Source organism: Tamandua tetradactyla, chromosome 26 (assembly GCF_023851605.1).
Source record: "Tamandua tetradactyla isolate mTamTet1 chromosome 26, mTamTet1.pri, whole genome shotgun sequence".
In the NCBI taxonomy this organism is placed as follows: domain Eukaryota; kingdom Metazoa; phylum Chordata; class Mammalia; order Pilosa; family Myrmecophagidae; genus Tamandua; species Tamandua tetradactyla.
The window spans coordinates 29,424,284-29,449,834 of NC_135352.1; the positions used below are offsets into that span (position 1 = coordinate 29,424,284).

Here is a 25,551-nt window from a genome sequence, read left to right on the forward strand (position 1 = left end):
ACTTAAGGGCAAAGACACAAACGGACATTTGCACACCAATGTTTATAGCAGCGTTATTTACAATTGCAAAGAGATGGAAACAGCCAAAATCTCCATCAACAGAAGAGTGGCTAAACAAACTGTGGTATATACATACGATGGAATATTATGCAGCTTTAAGACAAGATAAACTTATGAACCATGTAATAACATGGATGGACCTAGAGAATATTATGCTGAGTGAATCCAGCCAAAAACTAAAGGACAAATACTGTATGGTCCCACTGATGTGAACGGACATTCGAGAATAAACTTGAAATATGTCATTGGTAACAGAGTTCAGCAGGAGTTAGAAACATGGTAAGACAATGGGTAATTGAAGCTGAAGGGATACAGACTGTGCAACAGGGCTAGATACAAAAACTCAAAAATGGACAGCACAATAATACCTAATTGTAAAGTAATCATGTTAAAATACTGAATGAAGCTGCATCTGAGCTATAGGGTTTTTTTTGTTTTTGTTTGCTTGTTGGTTTGTTTGTTGTTGTTGTTTTTTACTATTACTACTACTTTTATTTCTTTTCTTTATATTAACATTTTATATCTTTTTCTGTTGTGTTGCTAGTTCCTCTAAACCGATGCAAATGTACTAAGAAACAATGATCATGCATCTATGTGATGATGTTAAGAATTACTGAGTGCATATGTAGAATGGTATGATTTCTAAATGTTGTGTTAATTTCTTTTTTTTTTCTTTCCGTTAATAAAAAAATTAAAAAAAAAAAAAGAGTGGGAGAAAGATCAAAGGCGATGGTGGAGTTATACAGAGAAGGTAGGGTTTAACAAATAAGTATGATTGCTGAATCAGTATATTGATATTTCTTTTAGTCTCCAGATCTTATGGCAGCTAGAAGTAAAAACCCAAAATTGTGGAACTGTAACCCATAGCAAACTCTGAAATATGTTCTACAACTAATTGTTGCAATGTACTTTGAAATTTATTGCTCTTTTTGTATGTATGTTATTTTTCACAAAAAAGAAAAATATCAATTGTGCTGATAAATGCACAGCTATATGATGATATGGTGAACAATTGATTGCACATTTTGGATAATTACATGGTATGTGAATATATAATATATATCAGTAAGAATGGATAATTAAAGAAAAGATCAATGGAGAAGGTGGAGTTTAAAAGAGAAGATAGGACTTAACAAATGCATATGACTTTTGAATCATTATATTGATATTTCTTTTAGTCTCCAGTATCTTGGAGCAGATAGAAGGAAGAACTTAAACTTGTGGAACTGTAACCCATATCAAACTTGAAATCTGCTCTATAACTAATTGTTGTGACATGTATTGAAGTTTATTGCTTTTTTGTATTTATATTTTTTCACAATAAAAAAATAAAATAAAATAAGAAAGAATCATGGCTACTGGAAGACGGCTCAACAGTTTCAGATACTTTCCTCCAACCACTCCAATATAGCATAAACTAAAAAGGAATATCTATATAATGCATAAGAACAACTTCTAGGAAGCCTCTCTACCCTATTTGAAATCTGTCATTGAAACTTTATTTTGTTTATTCTCTTCCCCTTTTTGGTCCAGAAGTCTTTCTAAATCCCATGATGCTGGGTCCCAGCTCATCCCAGGAGTCCTGTCCCACACTGAGAGTCATGTCCTATGTAGGGGGGAGGGCTGTGAGTTTACCTGCCAAGTTGGCTTAGAGAGAGAGGCCATATCTGAGTAACAAAAGTTTCTCTGGGGGTGAATGTTAGGTATAATTATAAGTAGGCTTAGCTTCTTCTTTGGAGGTATGAGCTTCATAGGTGCAAGCCCCAATATCAGCGTATTGAATTGGTTGTCACTGCTGCTTGCAAGATAGCAGGAATTCCCCAGATGGGGAAGTTGAATATTTCCTCCTTTCTCCCCAGACCCCAAAGGGACTGTGATGGTTTGAAAGGATGTATGTCCCCTAGAAAAGCCATGTTTTAATCAAAATCCTATTTTGTAAAATGGCAAAACAATCCCTATTCAATACTATATGTTTGAAACTGTAATCAGATCATTTCCCTGGATGATGTGATTTAGTCAAGAGTGGTTGTTAAGCTGGATTAGGTGACGACATGTCTCCACCCATTCGGGTGGGTCTTGAGAAGTTTCTGGAGTCCTATAAAAGAGGAAACATTTTGGAGAATGAGGAATTCAGAGAAAGCAAAGAATGCTGCAGCACCACGAAGCAGAGAATCTATGAGCCAGTGACCTTTGGCGATGAAGAAGGAAAATGCCTCCTGGGGAGCTTCATAAAACCGGAAGCCAGGAGAGAAAGCTAGCAGATGATACTGTGTTCACCATGTGCCCTTCTAGATGAGAGAGAAGCCCTGACGGTGTTTGCCATGTGCCTTCTCACTTGAGAGAGAAACCCAGAACTTCATCGGCCTACTTGAACCAAGGTATCTTTCCCTGGATGGATGTCTTTGATTGGACATTTCTATAGACTTGTTTTAATCGGGACATTTTCTTGGCCTAACTGTAAACTAGCAACTTATTAAATTCTCTCTTTTAAAAGCCATTCCATTTCTGGTATATTGCATTCCAGCAGCTAGCAAACTAGAACAGGGACTTTGCAAATACTTTTTTTTTCTTGTTTTTTGCTTGTTTTATTTTCTTTATTTAAAGAACAGAAGACATCACACAAATGCAAACATTACTGTTTTGATCATTCCGTTCTGCGTATATAATGAGTAATTCACAATTTCATCACATAGTTGCATATTAATCTTCATGATCATTCCTTGGAACTTTTGCATCTATTCAGAACGAGAAATAAAAAGTAAACTGAAAAAAAACGTATACCTACCATAACCCTTACACCTCCCTTACTTTGATCACAAGCATTTCCAACTAAACTGATTTTAACATTTTTCCCCCTATTATTCATTTTTATTCCATATGTTCTCCCTGTCTGGTGACAAAGTAGATAAAAGGAGCATCAGACACAAGGATTCGTATGCATCTGCCAGAAGCCTCGGCCCGTTGGTGCGGTGGGGCACCAGATCCTCACTGGGGTTCCCTGACCTGGAGTTGCTGCCACCGTTGCATTCGCCAGGGGATACGCAGTGCGCATCCCCTCACCCCAACTGACTGCAACAGACCTTTGTGACGCAGGGGTTTTGACCCTGTGATTTTTTCTTTTTTTTTTTCTTGTTTTCTTTTCTCTTTTTAAATACAAAAAAAACCAAACAAACAAATTCACACGTTCCTATTTTCATCATATATACGTATATAATGAGTAATTCACAATATCATCACATAGTTGCATATTCATCATCATGATCACTTCTTGGAACATTTGCATCTATTCAGAAAATGAAATAAAAAGAAAACAGAAAAAATGTATACATACCTTACCCCTTACCCCTCCCTTTCATTGATCACTAGCATTTCCAAGTAAATTTATTTTAACATTTGTTCCCCCTATTATTTATTCTTATTCCATATGTTCTAGTTGTCTGTTGATAAGGTAGATAAAAGGCACATCAGACGAAAGGATATCACAATCACACAGTCACATTGCGAATGCTATATCCTTATACAATCATCTTCAAGAAACATGGCTACTGGAACACAGCTGTACATTTTCAGGCCCTTCCCTCCAGCCTCTCCATTACATCTTGCCAGTCATCGTCTTTTGTTGCTCACAGGGGCCTCCCCTCTCTCAGCCAACTCAACAGGTGAACTCACTGCTCCCCTTCACACCATGCAGGACCCGCCCCCAGGGGTGCGAATCTCCCTGGAAACATGGGACAGAACTCATTGGACAAGCCGCTACCCAGCATCAAGAGAATGAGAAAGCCTGCTTGATCCAAAGGGGAAGAGAGAAATGAGACAAAAGAAGGATTCAGTATCCAAGAGATTTCAAGCAGTCCTGTTGTTATCATGCCTGATTCATAGGCATTCTATAGACATCCAGTTTTCATTTATGGTGGAGTGGAGTGGCTGCAGGGAATTACCTGAAACTGTTGAGCCCTGTTCCCTAAGACTTGACTATTGAAGATGATCACCGAAAGATTCAACTTTTTTTTTTTTTTTTTGCAAATACTTTTTTATCCTCTGCCCAAATTACTCTGGGATATATCACAGCGTCACACTAAACTTTACAAACTAACAGGATAAGCTGTATTCAAGATTCCACATAATTATTATGCTCAAGTGAACTGATCATACAAGTTAAGTTAGAGAATGTGCTACCCAAAATATATTTATCGCACCAAATGAACTTCCCTTCCTTTGACCTCACATAGAAGTTGAAGTTTTAAAATATGGACCATATAATCCTTTACACTATATTCTGATTTACCTTGATCCTATCCAAATCAACTTCATTCATATCTCTAGTTGATGTCTGATCACTTTTTCAACTTTTTAAACAGTTGCTGTATGGCATAATGCTGACTTTCATAACTTCAGTGCTCTAACTTAGAATTTCAGCTGTCACATAAATATCCAAAGTTTCAGGGAACAATCAGGTTATGCTCAAATAGCTCAGTAGCTCAGAATTTAGAAATATCAGTTACAACTCCTGAATATATGTGACTGCTATAAGAGCTTATAATCTAGGACCCTTTACAATAGCCCCCAATCTGATAACCTATGTTCTCAACTTCAATTCTCCAAGTTTGTACATTATAGTTAGTCCATATGATTAAGGCATGATAATATTTGTCTTTTTGTTCCTGCCATTTCATTCAGCATACTGTCCTCAATGTTCATTCACCTAGTTGCATGGCTCACAACTTCATTCCTTCTTGCTGCCACTCAGTAGTCCATTGTATGTATACACTGCAGTTCCTTCTTCATTCCCTCAGTTGTTGTACCCTTAGGCCACCTCCATCCATTGCAAATCATGAATACTGCCTCCATAAACACCAGTGTGCAAATGTTCATTCGTGTCCCCACTCTCAGTTCCTCCAGGTATATGCCTAGCAATGGAGTTGCAGGATAATATGGCAACCCCACACTTAGCCCCCTGTGGAACCACCACACTGCCCTCCAGAAGGACTCCACCGCTCAGCTTCCCTACCAGCAGTGAATAGGTATGTCTCTTTCACCACATTTTCTCTAACACTTATTTCTCTCTGTTCATGTTTAAACTATCTTATTCACACGTTGTTTTAGTTTGCTAAAGCTGCCAGAAAGCAATACACTGGTAATGGAATGGCTTTTATAAAAGAGATTTATTAAGTTGCAAGTTTACATTTTTAAGGCCATGAAAACGTCCAAATTAAGGCACCAACAAGAGGTTACCTTCACTCAAGAAAGGCTGATGCTCTCTGGAACATCTCTGTCAGCTGGGAAGGCACATGGCAACATCTGCTAGCTTTCTCTCCTGGCTTCTTGTTTCATAAGGATTCCCCGGGTGTGTTTTCCTTCTGCATCTCCAAAGGTCCCTGGCTGTGTGGCCTCTGTTGGTTCTGAAGCTTTTTCCAATATGTTTCCCTCTTAAAGGGCTCCAGTAAATGACCCCAACTTGAATGGGTGAAGACACATCTCCATTGAAACCACCTAATCAAAAGTTACCCCCCACAATTAGGTGGCTCACAACTCCATGGAAACAATGAAAAATATCCCTCCCAGCAATATATATTTTTTATCTTTATTGACAAAGTATAACAACATACAAACGCAAACATTCTTACCCTATGAACATTCCATTCTTGATATATAATCAGTGACTCACAATATCATGACATAGTTGTATATTCATCACCACGATCATTTCTCAGAACATTTGCATCACTCCAGAAAAAGAAATAAAAAGGAAAAAGAAAAAACTCATACATACCATACCCTTTACCCCTCCCTCTCATTGACCATTAATATTTCCATCTACCCAATATATTTTAACCTTTGTCCCCCCGATTTTTTTCTATATCCTTTGCTACTCCCTTTCATTGATTACTAGTATTTCAATCTACTCAATTTATTTTAACATTTGTTCCCCCTATTATTTACTTACTTTTAATCCATATGTTTTACTCATCTGTCCATACCATAGATATAAGGAGCATCAGACACAAGGCTTTCACAATCATACAATCACATTGTGAAAGCTATATCATTATACATTCATCTTCAAGAAACATGGCTACTGGGACACAGCTCCATAGTGACTGGTACTTCCCTCCAGCCACTGCAATACACCATAAACTAAAAAGGAGATATCTATATAATCTGTAATAATAACCTCCAGGATATCCCCTCAACTCTCCACCCAGCAATATTGAATGAGAATTAAAGAACATGGCTTTTCTGGAGTACAAAACAGTTTCAAATTGGCACATCAACACTTTGGACCCCAAAAAAGACATGTTCTTTCCAAATGCAAAATATATTCTTTCTATCACAATATCACAAAGCCTTAAACCATTTCATTAACAATACAAATACAAAACAAAATCAAAACTAGTACAAAATCTTATCAAAGTCAGCTACAGGCATGTTCTCTCCTAAGGCAAAAATTCTCTCTGACTCTAGACCCATAAAAACTCAGAACAAGTTATCTGCTGCCAACATACAAAGGAGGGACAGTTGTAGGATTCATATTCCCATTTCTAAAGGGATAACTAGGAAAGAACACAGGGGTCAAAGATCCCAAACAGTTTCTAAAACCAGCAGGACAAACTCCATTAGATTTCAAAGTCCAACAGTCATTTATCCTCAGGGCTTTAGAAACCAGGAATCCCTCCCTTCTCAAAGGCCTATGCAGCGGCCTTGCTCTCTCTCCAAATGCTGGGGTGAGCTGCAATACTGGGGTTCATTGGGGGGACCACCTTTTTCTCAGCTCCACCCTCTCCATACATTGGGGCAGCACCTGAGATCTCTGCCATCTCCAGATTGCATGCTCAACACCTGCAGAACAGTGTGTAACATCCAGGCACGCCCTAATCCCTGGTTTCTGCACTCCACCCCCTCCAAGGCCTTAGTCAGCAAACTCTACCTGAGCAATGAAGTGGAAGGCCCACCCTCAGCTTCAGGGGCAAACTTACCCTCTCCATATGTATGGATGAGTCTGCTCTCCTGGTCCAAGGTTTCCTGATTCCAGACCTTAGCATCCATGGTTCTGCCTCTGAAGCCATTTTTCCTTCAATCTGTCCCTTTTCTGTACCATTTAGTCCAGACTGGCCATGGTTCTGCAACACTTTTCTTGGGTTTCTATGAAGTATGCAGGACTCATAGCCATCAGACAATAGGACTTTCCACAAATCCCTTCTATATAACTTGATCTCCATTCCTGCCTTTTTCTGAAATGGCTGGCTGCTTCCATGTTTGTGTAAATCCTCTCATGGGGCCCTATTCACTGGTGTCTCACTTTCTGGAAGCTCAGACTTTTCCAGACCATCAATTTCTGTTTTCTTTTTGCCTAAGACTTGAGTTCTCATCTTATCTCTTTCCTCTCACATTTTACTGTAAACTTCAAGGAGGAGTCAGATAGCATTTTCCACATTTAGTTTGAAAATTTCTCCTGCTAACTATCCAAGTTCATCACTCTTAAATTCTGCCTTCCATCCACAAAGAATGCCTTTCTTCTGGTTTGCAATGACACGTTCATCATTTCTGTCTGAAACCTCATCAGAGATATCTTTGGGGTCCACATTTCTACCAACTATCTCTTCAAAGCATTCTAGGCCTTTCCTATTAAGCTCCTTACAACTCTTCTAGACTCTTCTCCTTATCCATTTAAAAAGCCATTCCAAAATATTTGATATTTGCAAACTGCAGCACCCCACTTCTCTAGTACAAAGTATTTTTTAGTTTGCTAAAGCTGCCAGAATGCAATATACCAGAAATGGAATGGCTTTTATAAAGGGGATTTATTAAGTTAGAAGTTTGCATTTCTAAAAGGCTATGAAAGTGTTCAAATTAAGGCACCAACAAGAAGTTACCATCACTCAAGAAAGGCTGATGTTGTCCAGACTACCTCTGTCAGCTGGGAAGGCACGTGCCTGGTGTTTGCTGGGGTCTTTGGCTTCTGGCCACTTCTGTCAGCTAGGAAGGCACATGGCAACATCTGCTAGCTTTTTCTCCTGGTTTCCCATTTTATAAGGATTCCCTAGTGGTGTTTTCCTTCTGTATCTCCAAAAGTCTCTGGCCGTGTGGGCTCTGTTGGCTCTGTAACTTTTTCCAAATGCTTCCCTCTTAAAGGGCTCCAGTAAGGGACCCCTCCTTGAATGGGTGGAGACACATCTCCATGGAAAGATCAAAAGGTACTTAATCAAAAGGTACCACCTGCAATTGGGTGGATCACATCTCCATGGAAACAATAAAAAAGATCCCACCCAGCAGTATTGAATGAGGACTGAAGAATATGGCTTTTATGGTGTACTCAACAGTTTCAAACTGGTACATACAGCACATAGTCCAGCCTAAGTAAACCACCACAGTCTACATGAAGACATTTCCATTTCTTCAACAAAGAATCCCATACCCCTCCCACATACTCCCAGCTTATTGATTTAGTTTTGGCATATTACCTTCCTTACATTTAATGGGAGCATATTACAATGTTATTGTTAACTATAGACCCTAGTTTGCATTATTGTATTTTCCCATATACCATCCCATTCTCAACACCTTGCAATGCTGACATTCATATGTTATCCCTCATGCAAAAACATTCCTATATTTGTACATTTAGTCATCATCGTTGTCCACTCTAGGCATTGCTAAGCAGTACCATCCTAATGCTTATTCTCTGTCTTTCCTTCTGGTGTCATACATTCCCCCAGCCCTCCTTCCTCAACTATACTCACACTCAGCTTCGCTCAGCATACTTACCATATTGTGCTACCATCAGATAGTGTTGTGTTATCCTTTTCTGGATCTTTATAATCAGTCCTGTTGCACATTCTGTACTCCTTCAGCATCAAATGACCAATACTACCCCTTTCTGTCTCCTGATAACCTGTGTTGTTAACTTTCACTCTCAAAGTTCACTCATTAATGTTAGTTCATCTTAGTGAGAACATACAGTTTTTGTTCCTTTGCTTCTGGCTAATTTCACTCAACATAATATCCTCAAGATTCATCCATTTTGTTACATGCTTCATGACTTTATTCTGTACATCATATGTATATACCACAGCTTATTTAGCCATTCATCCAGCGATGGATATTTGGGCTGTTTCCATCTCTTGGCCATTGTAAATATTGCTGCTATAAACATTGGTATACAAATATCCATTTGTGTCCTTGCCTTCAGTTCCTCTAAATATATACCTAGTAATGAGATTGCTGGATCATATGGTAATTATATCCTTAGCTTCCTGAAGAACTGCCAAACTGCCTTTCAGAGCATTTGCACCATGCTACATTCCCACCGACAGTAAGTAGGTGTGCTTCTTACTCTACATCCTCTCCAGCACTTGTAGTTTCCTGTTTTTTTTGGGGGGGGGGGTGGTTTGGGTTTGTTTTTTTCATAATGGCCATTCTAGTGGGTGTGAGATGATATGTCATTGTGGTTTTTATTTGCATTTCCCTAATTGCCTGTGAGGTTGAGCATCTTTTCATATGTTTTTGAGCCATTTGTATTTCCTGTTCTGAAAAATGTCTGTCAATGTCTTTTGCCCATTTTTTAAAATTTATTTAATTTAAAAAATTAAGAAACCAAATAAAACATCAACATATATAATCAGTAATTCACAATATCATCACTTAGTTGCATATTCATCATTTCTTAGAACATTTGCATCAATTCAGAAAAAGAAATAAAAAGACAACAGAAAAATAAAACAAAAACAGGAAAAAAAATTATACGTACCATACCCCTCACCCTTCCCTTTCATTGATCACTAACATTTCAAACTAAATTTTAATATTTATTCCCCCTATTATTTATTTTTATTCCATATGTTCTACTCGTCTGTTGACAAGGTAGATAAAAGGAGCGTCAGACACAAGGTTTTCACAATCACACAGTCACATTGTGAAACCTATATTATTATTCAATCATCATCAAGAAACATGGCTACGGGAGCACACCTCTACATTTTCAGGCAGTTCCCTCCAGCCTTTCTATTACATCTTGGGTAAAGATGTGATATCTACTTAATGTGTAAGAATAACCTCCAGGATAACCTCTCGACTCTGTTTGGAATCTCTCAGCCATTGACACTTTGTCTCATTTCACTCTACCCCCTTTTGATCGAGAAGACTTTCTCAATCTCTTGATGCTGGGTCTCAGTTCATTCTAGGGTTTTTCTCAATCTCTTGATGCTGAGTCTCAGCTCATTCTAGGATTTCTGTCCCACATTGCCAGGAAGGTCCACACCCCTGGGAGTCATGTCCCACGTAGACAGGGGGAGGGTGGTGAGATTGCTTGTTGTGTTGGCTGGAGAGAGAGGCCACATCTGATCTTTTGTCCATTTTTAAAATGTCTTTTATTGTGAAATGTAACATATATACAAAAAAAAAAGGAAAAAAGCAACAATTTTCAAAGCACACTTCAACAAGTAATTACAGAATAGATTTCAGAGTGTGTTAGGTGTTACCATTACACTATTTCAGAATTGTCCTTCTAGCTGCTCCAAAATGTTGAAGCTGAAAGAAATGTCGATATAGTAATTCAGTAGTCATACTCATTTGTTAAATCCTATTTTCTCTGTTATAACTTCTCCTTCTCCTTTCCTCCTTCTTCCAATTTTTAGGGATCTTTAGGCAATGCCTGTTCTCACTTTTTGATGTTGAGAAGGGGTGTTGACACTAAAGGAAAGAGGGATGTAATTAGTTAATTATCATGGAGAGGCTAATCCTTCTGGATATCAGAATTTATCTGGCTTAGGAACCTTCTGGAAATTATAGGTTCCAGGAAAGCAAACTTAGTGCGTGGAACTTTTATAGAATCTCAGTTCAAGACCTAGGTGTTCTTAAGAGTTAACAGGTGTGATGGCAATTAGCACTGTCTAACTCAAGCTTGCATAAGAGTAGCCTCCAAAATAGCCTCTTGCCTCTATTTGATCTCTCTTAGTCACTGGTGTCTTATTTTATTACACTTCTCTTCCCCATTTTGGTCAGGAAGGCATTGTCAATCCCAAGGTTAAAGAACCTGACTCATCCCTGGGAACCACACCCCACACTGTCAGGGAGGCTTTCACCCCTGAATGTCATGTCTTCCATGTAGATGGAAGGGTAATGATTTTCCTTGCAGAGTTTTGCCCATTTTTAATTGGTTTATTTGTTTTTATTGTTGAGTTCTAGAACTGCTTTATATATTCTGGATATTAAACCTTTATCTAATAAGTGGTTTCCAAATAATGTCTCCCATTGCATAGGCTGCCTTTTAACTTTCCTGACAAAGTACTTTGATGCACAAAAGTATTTAATTTAGGGAGATTCCATTTATCTATTTCTTTTTTCAGTACTCTGCTTTGAGTGTAAGGTCTAGGAAACCACCTCCTATAACAAGATATATAAGATGATTCCCTGCACTTTCTTCTAAATTTTATGGTCTAAGCTCTAATGTTTAGGTCTTTGATATATTTTGAGTTAATTTTTGTATAAGGTGTAAGATAGAGGTCTTCTTTCTTTCTTTTGGATATGGACATCCTGTTCTCCAAACATTATTATTCAAGAGGCTGCTCTGTCCTGGTTGAGTTGGCTTAACTGCCTTATCAAAGATCAGCTATCTGTAGATTAGAGGGTCTATTTCTGAACACACAATTCAATTCCATTAGTCAGTATATCTCTCTTTATTTCAGTTCCATGATGTTTTGACCACTGTAGCTTTGTAATATGCTTTAAAGTCAGGTAGTGTGAGACTACCCTCTTCATTCCTCTTTCTCAACATATTTGTAGCTATTTGAGTCACCCTGCTCTTCCAAATAAGTTTGGTTACTGGCATTTATATTTCTGCAAAGTAAAAAGTTACTAGGATTTTAATTGGTATTGCATTGAACCTATAAATCAATCTGCGTAGAATCAACATCTTAACTATAGTTAGTCTTCCCATCCATGAATATGGTATGTCTTTCCATTTATTTAGGCCTTCTTTGATTTCTTTTAGCAATTTCTTGTAGTTTCTGTGTATAGGTCTTTTGTGGCCTTGGTTAAATTTATTCCTAAATATTTTATTCCTTTGGCTGCTATTGTAAATAGAATTTTTTTCTTTATTTCCTCCTCAGATTTCTCATTACTAGTATTAGAAATACTACTGATTTTGGATATTGATCTTTTACCCTGTCACTTTGCTGTACTCATTTATTAGCTCTAGTACTTTTGCTGTTGATATTTTTAGGATTTTTGACATATATCATCTGCAAACAGTGAAAGTTTTACTTTTTCCTTTATAATTTAAATGTCTTTTATACTTTTCTTGTCTAATTGATCTAGCTAGAACTTCCAGTACAATGTTGAATAACATGGTGACAGTGGGTATCCTTGTCTCATTCCTGATCTTAGAGGGAAAGCTTTCAGTCTTTCTACTTTCAGTATGATGTTAGCTGTTGGTTTTTCATATATTCCTTTTATTATGTTGAGGAAGTTCCCTCCTTTTCCTATTCTTTGAAGTATTTTCATCAAGAAAGGATGTTGAATTTTGTTAAATGCCTTTTCTGCATCAATCAAGATGATCCTGTGATTTTTCTGCTTTGGTTTATTGATGTGCTGTATTACATGAATTTATTTTCTTGTGTTGAACCAGCCTTGCACACCTAGAATATATCCTGCATAGTCATATTGTATAATTCTTTTAATGTGCTGCTAGATTCAATGTGTGGGTATTTTATTGAGGATTTTTGCATCTATACTCATTAAAGAGATTGGTCTGTAATTTTCTTTTCTTGTAGTATCTTTGTCTGGTTTTGTATGAGAGTGATATTGGCTTCATAGAATGAGATATGTAGCTTTCCCTCATCTTCAATTTTTTCTGAAGCGTTTGATCAGGATTCATAGTAATTTTTTCTTGAATGCTTGATAGAATTCACATATGAAGCCATCTGGTCCTGGGCTTTTCTTTTGGGGGAGCTTCTCAATGACTGATTCAATCTCTTTACTTGTGATTGTTTTGTTGAAGTTGTCTATTTCTTCAGGAGTCAATGTTGGTTGTTCATACTTTTCTAGGAAGTTGTCCATTTTGTCTCCATTGTCTAGTTTATTAGGAAATAGTTGTTCATAGTATCCTCTCATTATCTCCTTTATTTCTTCAGTCCGTAGTTGCATCCCCTCTCCCATTTTTTAAATTTTATTTGCAATCTCTCTCTCTCTCTCCGCCTCCCTCTCACCTTCCCTCATTCCCTCTTTCTGTCTCTTGTTCTCTCTTGCCAGCCTAGCTAAGGATCCATTGATTTTATTGATTTTCTCAAATAACTAACTTCTGGTTTTGTTCATTGTCTCTATTGCTTTCATGTTCTCAATTTCATTTATTTCTGCTCTAATCTTTGTTTTGCCAAATGTAGAATTATTGGTCAGCATTTTTTCCTCTTGCAGCATTTTAAATATATCATGTCACTGCCTTCTCACCTCCATGGTTTCTGCCGAAAAATCTGCACATAGTCTTATCACGCTTCCTTCATATGTAATGGATCATTTTTCTCCTGCAGCTTTCAGAATTTTCTCTTTGTCTTTGACTTTTTTTCCATATTTTAATTGAGAAATCTTCATACACATACATTCCATACATGATGTACAATCAGTAGCTTATTCTGATTAGTTGTGTATCATTGAATAGTTGTGTATTCATCACCAGGAACCTTTTTTTTTCATGAGCGTATCTCACCAGGATAATTTTTTAGGACATTTGCATCACTCCAAAAACACAAAAAGATAAACAAAAACACTTATACATACCATGCATCTTACCCCTCCCTCTCATTGACCACTAGTATTTCCATCTGCCCAATTCATTTTACCCTTTGTCCCCCCTATGTATTATTTATTTTTATTCATATTTTTTTACTCATCTGTCCACATCCTAGACAAAAGGAGTATCAGACACAAGATTTTCACAATCACACAGCCACCTTGTAAATATTATATCTTTATACAATTATCTTCAAGAATCAAGGCTACTGGAACACAGCTCAACAGTTTCAGGTACTTCCCTCCAATACACCATAAACTAAAAAGGGATATCTACATAATGCTTAAGAATAACCTCCAGTATAACTTCTCAACTCTGTATGAAATCTTTCAGCCACTGAAACCTTATTTTGTCTCATTTATCTCTTCCCCATTTTGGTCAAGAAAGCTTTCCCAGTCCCTTGATGCTAGGTCCTGGCTCATCCCAGGATTTCTGACCTACATTACCAGGGAGAGTTACAACCCTGGGAGTCATCACCCACATAGGAGGAAGGACAGTGAGTTCACCTGCTGAGTTGGCGTGAAGAGAGGGCCACATCTGAGTGACAAAAGAGGTTCTCTTTACTATAGGCCCCAAGCTGATAACCCATGCTCTCGACTTTAGTTCACTGAGTTTTTATATTATAGTTAGTCCATATGATTAAGGCATGATAATATTTGTCTTTTTGTTCCTGACATTTCATTTAACATACAATCCTTAAGTTTCATTCACTTAGTTGCATGCTTCTGTCTTTGACATTTGACAATCTGATGAGTAAATGTCTTGGAGTAGGTCTATGTGGATCTATTCTGTTTGGGGTATACTGAGATTCTTGGATCTGTTATTTTATTTCATAAGAGATGTGACATTTTCAGTGATAATTTCCTCTATTATTTTTTCTGCTCCTTTTCCCCTCTCTTCTCCTTCTGGTACACCCATAACATGTATATGTTGTCATTTAAGTCCCTGAGTTCCTGCTCATATTTTTCCTTTCTTTCCTTTTGTGTGTAGGATTTCAGATGTCCTATATTCTAGTTCACTAATCCTTTCTTCTGCCTTTTCAAATCTGTTGTTGTAAGTCTCCATTGTGGTTTTCATCTCTTCTATTGGGTCTTTCATCCCCACAAGTTTTTTCAAGCTTTCAAGTTCTTCTTTATGGTTGCCCAATATCTTCTTTATAACCTTCATTTATTGTGCCCTATCTTTCCTCAACTCACTGATTCTTTCACTTGATTAAGCATGTTTGATTGAACATTAATTAGTTGTTTCAACTCCAGTATCTCATTTGAAAAGTGTTACTTTGTTCCTTTGACTGGCCATATCTTAATTTTTCCTAGTATGACTCATAATTTTTTGTTGGTATCTCAGCATCCGATTTCCTTGATTAGTTTACTCTGGAGGTCATTTTCCTTCTTTAACCAAGGTTTTCCTGTTGGTTAGCTTTGTTTCCTATCTGTTTTTTTGTCATTCAGTTCAATTTATTCTAGATCTCTAGCATAGCTTCTATTCAACTGTTCAGAACTGTTGAGCTCTTGGTTTTCTGGTTCTTATGGAAACCTATATGGAACCTCTTTTTGAGGAGGAACTCTCCAGATACACTCAACCCCAATCAGATTTTCCCAGACAAGGCAGGTCCAGGTCTCAAGAAGATGTAATCATTATCAAGTTTCCCTGTGGATGATACCCAGCAGCAGGTTGTCTGACCTTCCTGTGGAGACTCTAGATGCTGTGCTTTTCTTATCCTGCCAAGCAGATGGTGTTTGTCAGTGCACAGCTCCCCACCAGCATAAAGTGGTATGAAGCTGTGCTGGTTTGAAAGGATTTATGTATCCAGAAAAGCCATGGCTTAATATTAATCCAATTTTGCAAAGGCAACAGTTTCTTTTAATCCCTATTCAGTACTGTAGATTGGAAACTTCATTAGATTATCTCCATAGAGATGTGACATCCTGGTGGAATAGTGTAATAAGATATTGAAATTATCTTTTCTTAAAGGTTTTATAGAATTGCTCTGTGAATCTACCTGGATGTCTTGCATTTTTAGGGATCCTTTATTTTTCTTTGCTTTATATTTATTTTATGGTAATTGGTCTATTTAGGTTTTCCCTTGTTTGAATTAATTTTGGTAAATTACACTTTTCTAGAAAACTATCCATTTTACTCATGGTTTTACATGGGATTTCCTCTGTATTTGTTGTTATTTTCTCTTTAAGAACAAATTCTTATTTTATGCACTTATGCATTCTCCTTTCTATTCTTGATTAAGTTAAGTAACAGTTTCTCTATGTTGCTTAAAATATATTTTGGATTCCTATTTTGGTTCTGCCGTTTTTTAAAAATTCCATTTCATTAACTATGATTTTATCATTATGAATTCCTTTCTTCTGCTTTCCTTGGGTTTATTTTTTCTTCTAATTTATTTTTCCTTGTTACTTATTTTGAAATCTCAAGAAAGCATTGCTTTAACTATTTCCTATATGTTCTAATGCATCAAAATTTACATCACTGTTATTTGTTAAGTATTTTGCATTTTCTACTTTGATTTTATCTTTAACTTGAGTTAAGAAAGAGTTTTAAATGTTTGCATGACCAAAGATAAACCTTCACATATATGGCCAATTGATTTTCAGCAAGGGCCCCAAGTCCACTCAATGAAAATGAATAGTGTCCTCAACAAATGCTGGGAAAACTGGATTTCCACATGCAAAAGAATGAAATTGGGCCCTTACCTCATATCATATACACAAATTAATTCAAAATGGATAAATACCCTAAATATGAGAGCTAAAAATCGGAAAACTTTAAGAAGAAAATACACAGGAGAAATCTCCAGGACCTTGTATTTATACCAAAAGAGCAAGCAACAAAAGGAAAAATAGGGAAATTGGATTTCATCGAAACTAAAGGTTTTTTTCATCAAAGGACATTATCAAGCAAGTGAATGGCAGCCTACAGAATGGGAGAAAATATTTACAAATCACATAGTTAATAAAGACTTAATATCCAGAATATATAAAATTCAAAATATATACATCTCAAAAACACAAAGAAAAGAATGTACAAAAGACTTGAATAGACATTTCTCCAAAGATACTTTGCAAATGGCCAATAAGCATATAGAAAGAACCTCAACATCATTAGCCCTTAGGGGAATGCAAATCAAAACCACAATGAGATACCATTTCACACCCACGACAAGATTACTATATATATATAAAAAAAAGGAAGTATGTGTTGCCAAGTATATGGAGAAATTAGAACACTCATGCATTGTTGATGGAAGTGAAAAATGGTGCAGCTGCTGTGAAAAATAGTTTGCAGTTTCTCAAAGAATTAAACCTAGATTTATTGTATGACCCAGTAATTCCATTTCCTGTTATATACCCCAAAGAATTTTTTTTTTAAATCAGGTACTGAGATACTTGCTCATTGATGTTCATAGCAGCGTTATTCACAACAGCCAAAAGATGGAAACAGCCCAAGGGTCCAACAGTAGACAAATGGATAAACAAAAAGTGGCATAAGCATAAAATGGAATATTGTTCAGCCATAAAAAGGAATGAAGTATTGATACATGCTACAATATGATTGAGCCTTAAAAATAGTATGCTACGTGAAATAAGCCTGATACAAAAGGACATGTTGTCTGATACCATTTATATGAAATATCTAGAATAAACAAATTCATAGTCAGAAAGTAGAGTAAAGGTTAACAGGGGTTGAAGGCAGAAAAAATGGGGATTTATTACTTAATGTGGGGAGATGGGTACAGAGTTTCTGTTTTGGGCAATGACAAAATTTTGGTAATGGATTATGGTGTTATAGCACAACATTGTAGATATAATTAATGTCACTAAATATATACATTACTACAATAAAAAAATCCTTATTGGCAGGTGTTTTTGCATCGTGATCACAGACTCTCTGTACAATTATATGCCATTTTTATGAATGTTCCATGATCATTTTAAAAGATTATTGCCTTTTTGAGGAATTATGATGTGATATATATTTGAAATACATAAATTTGATTTTATTAATTATATTATTTATCTCCTCTGAAGGCTTATCTTTTGTCCACTTGATTTGTCATGAACTGAGAGGTGACTGAAATTCACCAATTCACTTATGTCTTTTTCTCTTGTATCTCCTATAATGTTGTATGTCAATGCTCTACTCTTTGGTACATAGCTATTTAAAACTATTAGATCTGTGTTATGAAGTATGCCCCTTTTCTTCATAAATTGCCATCCTTTGTTTTGTTTATTACTTTTTAACCTCAATTCAATTTTGTCTGATAATAAGATCTTAGCTCCTGCTTTCTTTTTGGGGTAGTTTTTATTTTGGACACTCCGATTATGCTTATGTCGAATCTCCTTTGCTTATTTTCCCTCTGTCTCATTTTTCTGTAATCTCTTTTAACTTTTTATTTACCTTTATTTTGCTCATTTTTGTTACCTTTTATTTTGCTTACTCTTATCCTTTCTACTCTCTTTGCCCCTGTTTCATCAGCAGTATCCTTGTGCTTCTTCCAATTTTGTTTTCTCTGCCATTATGGTTTTGCCTTTTTCTTTCACTTGTTTCCTGAGTTCTTCCAGCTTATGTTTTATGAGTTCCTGTGCTCACTGTTTTTCCCAAGTTATTTCATCTGTGCTTTGAGCTTTTTCTTTTTAGAACTGATTGATTTTCTTGTTTGTTTTTTCTTTCGATATGGAATTTTCCTTCCTTTTCATATAGCTCTAATAAAAACATTCATCTCGGTAGTCTGTACAAAAAAGTAACATAGAAAATTATATATATGTTTTGGGATTAAAATGCAAGTGAAAAGCAGGATGACACCTTGTTTCTTTCCTTCCCATTTCCCAAAAAGAAAGAGAAAGTCCCAAAGAAGCTGTTCATTACACGAAAGATCACAAAGGATTACTTTGTAACTTGGTGATTTGTATGTAGTGTATAGCACAGAAAAAAAAACTGCCCAAATTTCCTCAAATGAGACCAAAGTTTCAACATTAAGCTGTGTCTGCTCTACAGCCATTTCCATAACCCAGGAGGAGGTCATTTAAAAGTTAGATTTTTCCTCTTCCATCCTTACTTTTCTCACCAAGTCACATCCCTGTTACAGACACACTTGAAGGCAGATGAGAAGTTAAATGAGAAAAGATATAGCTTTATGCATGCAGGAGTGATAAAAACTCTTTATGCCAAAAATGGATAATAATGTTGGGATTAATAAATTTGACATAAGTGTATTCTTTCTCCCCTCCCTACCTAAAAACTCCTAATAAAGAAATTTAAATGACCCACAACTGAATTAGAAATATGGAAAACTGGTTTCAAAGACAAAGGCTTGAAAACACACAGCTAGGAGACAAATTCAGGTTGGCAGACACATGGAGGAAGCTATTCTAGGCAACAGATGTCTGGCACCTGACCCAAATCTACATTTGGTTTCAGGCAAGAGGCTTCCTAACATTGGATTTGGGGGAGCAGGTTGGGGGAAAGAGGTGGAATGGTAATACAAACAATCAAGAGAAATACTTTACTCAATTCAAAAGTACAGCAAATGAAAACAATAATATGTGTGTCCCATTGCAACAGGCACCTTTTACAGCGCACCACTGAACAATGCAGAGCTTTTGCAGCCTTAAGAAACATGCTGCCCAAATTCCCAGTGATGCGCTTGAATCTGCAAATTAGCCTGAAGCCTCCAGGATGTTTAAAAACAGTGGGTCCCATGCTGTGGACTGAGAGATCTTGTCCAAGGGACTGCCTGCCAACCTCCTCCACACTAACCATCCCTAGTCTGCTTTTCAGATATTTTAATGGTGGGTATCTCAAAGCCATAGCATTTACTTCTGCCTGGTCACAACCAGTGGATTCCTACTAGATCAGTGTTCAACAGCCCTCCGATTTCTGTTCTTGCTCCTAGGTCAATTGGAAAGTGAGATCCTGCCTTCCCAAACTTGATGCCTTGCAGTTCTCACCCACCCTAACACTAAAACTTACTTTGCTCAAGTTGGCCCTTCTTTCCAAATTTCAGCTTAACACTCAAAAGAGCTTCAGCGACAAAGTTGTCTACAAAATATAGCAAACTAAAATATAGATATATAGCAAACTGTTGTGCTCTTCCATTCACATGGTTTTACCTTTTAAAAAAGGCAAAAACAAAACCAATTTCCAGTACAGCATTACACCTTCTAAAACCATTTGCTGCTGATAGCAATTCACAGGGAACAAGAGTTTAAAGTGCTGGCTTATTGGGAGCTAAGTAGGCTCTGTCATGTGTCTTATTTTCCCCCTGTTATTGGTGTGAAGGAACAATAGGGGAGGAATAACACAACTCAAATTTTGAGGGAGCCAACATGGCAAGTGAACTTGCTGTCCTCCCCATCTGTGTGGGACATGACTCCCAGGGGTATAAACCTCCGTAGCAACATGGGACAGAAATCCTGGGATAAGCTGGGACTCAGCATCAAGGGATTGAGAAAACCTTCTTGACCAAGATTGGGGAGAGAGAAGTAAGACAAAGTGTCAGTGGCTGAGAGGTTTCAGAGTTGAGAGTTTATCCTGGAGGTTATTCTTATGCATTATATAGATATCCCCTTTTTAGTTTATGGAGTATTGGAGTGGCTGGGGGGAAGTACCAGACACTGTGTTCCAGTAGCCATGTTTCTTGAAGATGATGGTATCATGATATAGCTTTTATAATGTGACTGGATGATTGTGAAAACCTTGCGTCTGATGCTCCTTTTGTCTAGGGTATGGACAGATGAGTAAAAAATATGGATAAAAAAATAAATGATGGGAAACAAAGGTTAAAGTAAATTGAGTAGATTGAAATACTAGTGGTCAATGAGAGGGAGGGGTAAGGGGTATGGGATGTATGAGTTTTTTCTTTTTTATTTCTCTTGCTGGAGAAATGCAAATGTTCAAAAAAATGATCATGGTAATGAATACACAACTATGTGATGGTATCGTGAGCCACTGATGGTACACAAGTATAGAATGTTTGTATGTCAAGAATACTTGCGGGCCAACAGTGGCTCAGTGGCAGAGTTCTCACCTGCCATGCCGGAGGCCAGGGTTCGTTTCCCGGTGGCTGCCCATGTAATAAAAGAGAAAAGAAGAATACTTGTGTTTGTTAAAGATTGACAAAAAAATATTGTTAAAAAATTTGAGGCAGCAATTGGAAATTATAAAAATGCTGGGTTCTGTGCAAATCAATCTTTCGGTTCTGCCCTCCACTAAACCTCAAAAAAAAGAGAGAGAGAGAAAGAAAAAAAACATGTGGGGATTTGCAAAAAGGGTGGTAGGAAGACTTTAGCCCTTTACAAGCAATCTCCCTTAATATCAAAGACTATTTTGAAGAGTAAGAAAGAGAAGCACCTGCATAGGAACTTAAAGCAACACTGAGAAGGGTCTTAAGAGTACAAAGTCCGACCTGAACAGTCCGCCCTGCACCCCTGGACTCAAATCCTTGCTCTGGGTGCAGCTGGTACCACACAGGCTTTGGGGACACCAAGCCCCTCTCTGGAGCAGGGTCTACTCAGGAGAACTGAAATGGGACTGGGGAATGGCTTTTACTAGGCTTTTGTCCCAAGTGTAATAAGGGACTGAAAACAAAAGGCTGAGTGTGTGGTGGAGGACCAAAACAAACATCATAATAATAAAATAACACTGGGAGGTACTATAAATACAATCTGAGGACAATATTTATTCATTAAAACTGTCTTATAGTTTACAAACAGGCTAGTTAGCAACAAAAGTATCATCGACCTCAAAATCCTCAGTGAGGCTTTTCGTCTTTAGAATTGTGAAGCGTTCTCTAGGCGGCGAGGTAGTGGCTATGCAACTGCAGGATTCCGAGACCAAAGGGTTCCACACAGCAGAGATTCTGGTCTCCTTTGAAGTCCACTCCCAACCCTTCATTGCCCCGATATCCCGCCCCACCCCCACCCCCACCCCCACCCCACCCCCACCCTCAGCCTCACCCTCACCCTCACCCTCAAATGCCACCTCCGCGAGGCAAGACTTAAGTGGGCCGTCGGGCCGAGCTCTGTCTTGGCCAGCATTGGGACAATTCTCTTTGCGGCTGGTCTCCTGGTCCGGGAGGAAGCAGCGCGGCTGGAGCCTGGCCTTCCGGGGCTGCTGCGGGCTGCGCTGGACGGCCGGGCTGCTGCCTCTGCTGGGGGCAGCGTGGCTGCGTCCTGTGGAGTGCCGGGATCACAAAGGGTGACTTTTTTCGGGGACAGCTACTCCTCCTGTTCCAGACTCCTCCTGCCTTCCTCGAACATCGCAGGATGGCTTGGCTCTCTCTTTGATGAGACCCACCTTCATGTGTCCGCCTTTGGGTTTACCGGCGCGTGCGGTCAGATATCGTGTCTGCAGCCCGGGCCGCTGTTCCCCAGCCGCCTGCGGCCGCCGGTACATCTCCCGCCACGACTCGGACTCTTCTGGCCTTTCCTCCTTAAAGTTCGGTGACAATGGATTTTCCATTGATCTTTCTTCGATTAATACGTGATTGTATTCCTCAATGCTATATAGCTGATCAGGCGTACACCTCTCTAGAACCGGTTCAAGGACAGAATATGGGATTCCTCCTACTTCCAAGATCCAGTCGTTGTTGTTGTTGTTGTTGTCCTTGCTGCATGGGCAGGCACCCGGGTTTCCCGCCTGATAGGCGAGAACTCCGCCCCTGAGCCACGGTGGCCCGCCGCGGGTCGTTGTTGCTTCCAAGTTACACGGAGGCACTCACTGCCCGTGCGGTGCGAGCGCATCAGAACCGAGATAGTCCTGCATCTTAGAATTCATTCTGCGCCCAATAAAGCCAGCTTCTTCCCCTTCCTGGGGAGAAGAGTGATTGCTTCTTTAAGTTGTTGCTTTTAATTCATGGAGTAATGTTTGGTCACAACTTTCATCCATTCTGAGGAAATATTTTTATTTTGTGACTTGGTTACCATTTGCTTTCTTTTTTTTCCTCTTATTCTCCTCCGTTTTTTTTTTTTCCTTCAAGTGTGTTTGCATAGATCTCTATGGTTCCTCTTGCTTACTCATCTTTGAAACTGATTATTCCTGGACAATTTGTAAATGGTTATGCTGGGGAGAACCAAATCCATGTTCCTGTCCGGCTGTAATTTTTCTCATCCCTAAATTTTGTTTGTAGGGTCTTCATTTAACTTTAAATTTTCTTGAGCCAGTAAGAAAAAACAGCTGTGAGGTTTTTTCCCCACATCTCTTTTCCCTCCTCTTGCTACAGAAAGGAGCAACTACTAGTGGTTCAGTGGTAGAATGTTCACCTGCTAAGGGAGACCCAGGTTCAATTCCAGGGTCATGCACCCTCCCCACCCCACCCCCCCAAGAACATGTTCTCAGAAACAGACTGCTCTTCTCTGTGAGAGTTTCAGTGCAAACAAGAAATTTAAGTTTTGCACTTCATGGAGCATCCATCACTCTGATAAGTGAAATTTTGCTGGCTTTATGAGATTATAGTTGTGCTAGGGGGGTTCCCACATCCTTCCATGCTCATCCTTGATTGATCCCCACCTCTTGTCATAGCCCTTCCACTATTTTGTTACCTGGCATTTTATTTGTCACCTAATTTCATACACACACAAAAGTTTTTTAATTTTATTTCTCATTTACTTAAATGCTTTAGATAATTTCCTGGGAGACAGGAAGGATATGCCAACTTTACATGACCAACTTCAAACTCTGGAAATTGGTCTGTTATAATAAAATCTTTAAAATATATGGTGTATAATTCATAATTGTTCCTAATTATATACATTCATGTAAATGCCAACTCCATCTAAGTCTTTATCTTGGGAGGCTCTATAATTATTCCATCCATGTTGCCACTGGGCCATACCTATTTGCAAATGTTTTTCCAATTTTAAAATTCACAATTTTACAATGATTTTTTTCTCATCACTTTCTAACTATTTTATTTTTAAAAATAGGAAATGTTCAGAATCACGAGTAGCATTTAGTCATCCTGTCTCCTTAGACTGTTTCTCAGTCTTTCCTTGACTTCCATGACATTGACATTGTTGAAGATTTACAAGACAGTACTTTTTGTTTTGCTTTGTTGTGTAAATTATCTTCCAACCGTGCAAGGGTAGCTTAATGGTAGAATTCTTGCCTGCCATATAGGAGACCCGGGTTTGATTCCCAGACTGTGTACTTCCCCCCGACCCCAACCCCTGAAAAAAATATCCTCCATTCTGTGTTTGTCAGGTGTGTTTTTTTTTCTTTTTTTTTGATGAAGGGCAGTCTTCATTTATTTCCTTTTTTTATTAATAAAAAAAAATTAACACAACATTTAGAAATCATTCCATTCTACATATGCAATCAGTAATTCTTAATATCATCACATAGATGTAAGATCATCATTTCTTAGTACATTTGCATCGATTTAGGAAAAGAACTAGCAAAACAACAGAAAAAGATATAGAATGATAATATAGAGAAAAGAATAAAAATATAATAATAAATAAAAAATATATATATAAAAAAAGGAAAAAGAAAAGAAAAACAAAAAACACAAACAAACAAAAAAAAAACTATAGCTCAGATGCAGCTTCATTCAGTGTTTTAACATAATTACATTACAATTAGGTAGTATTGTGCTGTCCATTTTTGGGTTTTTGTATCTAGTCCTGTTGTCAGGTATGTTTTTTATGATGAGGAAAAGATAGATTGAATTAGTAGGAATGTCACAGAAGCGACTGCAATCTTATCTTTGGATTCTACCAGGTGACACATGATTTTTTTGGGTGCGTTCAGAGTTCCCATAGACCATCTATCCTCACACACGGTTTTCCCTGTTTTTAACACTTGGCATTAGTGTGTTATCATTGTTACAACTGATGAAAAAAAATTATCATAAACATACTTCTTGTGTTATACAGTTCTAAGTTTTCTTTGTTGTTTTAAAATTTTTATTCTACTAACATATACACAGCCCAAAATTTCTCATTTTATTCATTTTTAAATATACAATTAAATGCTATTAATTACATTCACAATGTGTGCCATCACCACCACCATCCATTACCAAATATTTTCCATCATCTCAAACAGAAACTGCATAGCAATTAATCATTAACTCCCCATTCCCCACCCCTATCTGGCCCCTGGTAACCTGATTATATAATTCTGACTATATGAATTTCCTTATTCTAAATATTTCATGTAAGTGAAACCACAAAACATTTGTCCTTTTGTTTCTGGCTTATTTCATTTAATATGTCTTCAAGATTCATCCATATTTTTGCATGTATCAGAAATCCATTCCTTCTTAAGACTGAATAATATTCAATTGTATGGACAGACCACATTTTGTTTATCCATGCATCGGCTGATGGACTCAGCAATTCCATTTTTAAATCTTTAATAGTATTATGCTGGATTTCTTTCCTTATTCACAAAGGTGTCTCAGAGTGTCTTTTGTTGGCCCGTATGTGACCCATAGTGTATAAGAAACTATTTCTACTGCTATATACCTTAGGGCTCCTCAGGCTGCCAGGTGTTGGGGACAATGATTCCTTTCGTGGCACAGTAAGTATGTGGGGGGACAAGGGTGAACTTACCTGATGTCAGGGTGAATGCTTAAGAAACAAGTTAGGACATACTAGCATGTCAGGTCCCCTGATAGCATTCTGTAAATGCCAGTTTTCTGCCTGTTAAGGATTCCAACCAGTTCCTGAAGACAGAATTTTTATACTGGATGT

The 25,551-nt window shown here is 37.7% G+C and overlaps 1 protein-coding gene across 1 annotated transcript in view; it reads left to right on the top strand.

The window, feature by feature from the left end:
- The window catches only part of LOC143669889 (uncharacterized), a 69,609-nt gene extending 64,557 nt beyond the window's left edge, over positions 1–5,052 (top strand). Inside the window, exon 3 of the mRNA XM_077144487.1 lies at positions 4,951–5,052. The gene's annotated coding sequence lies outside the window, so the exon portion shown is untranslated. The remainder of the gene's footprint in view (positions 1–4,950) is intronic.
- The last annotated feature ends 20,499 nt before the right edge of the window (positions 5,053–25,551 follow it).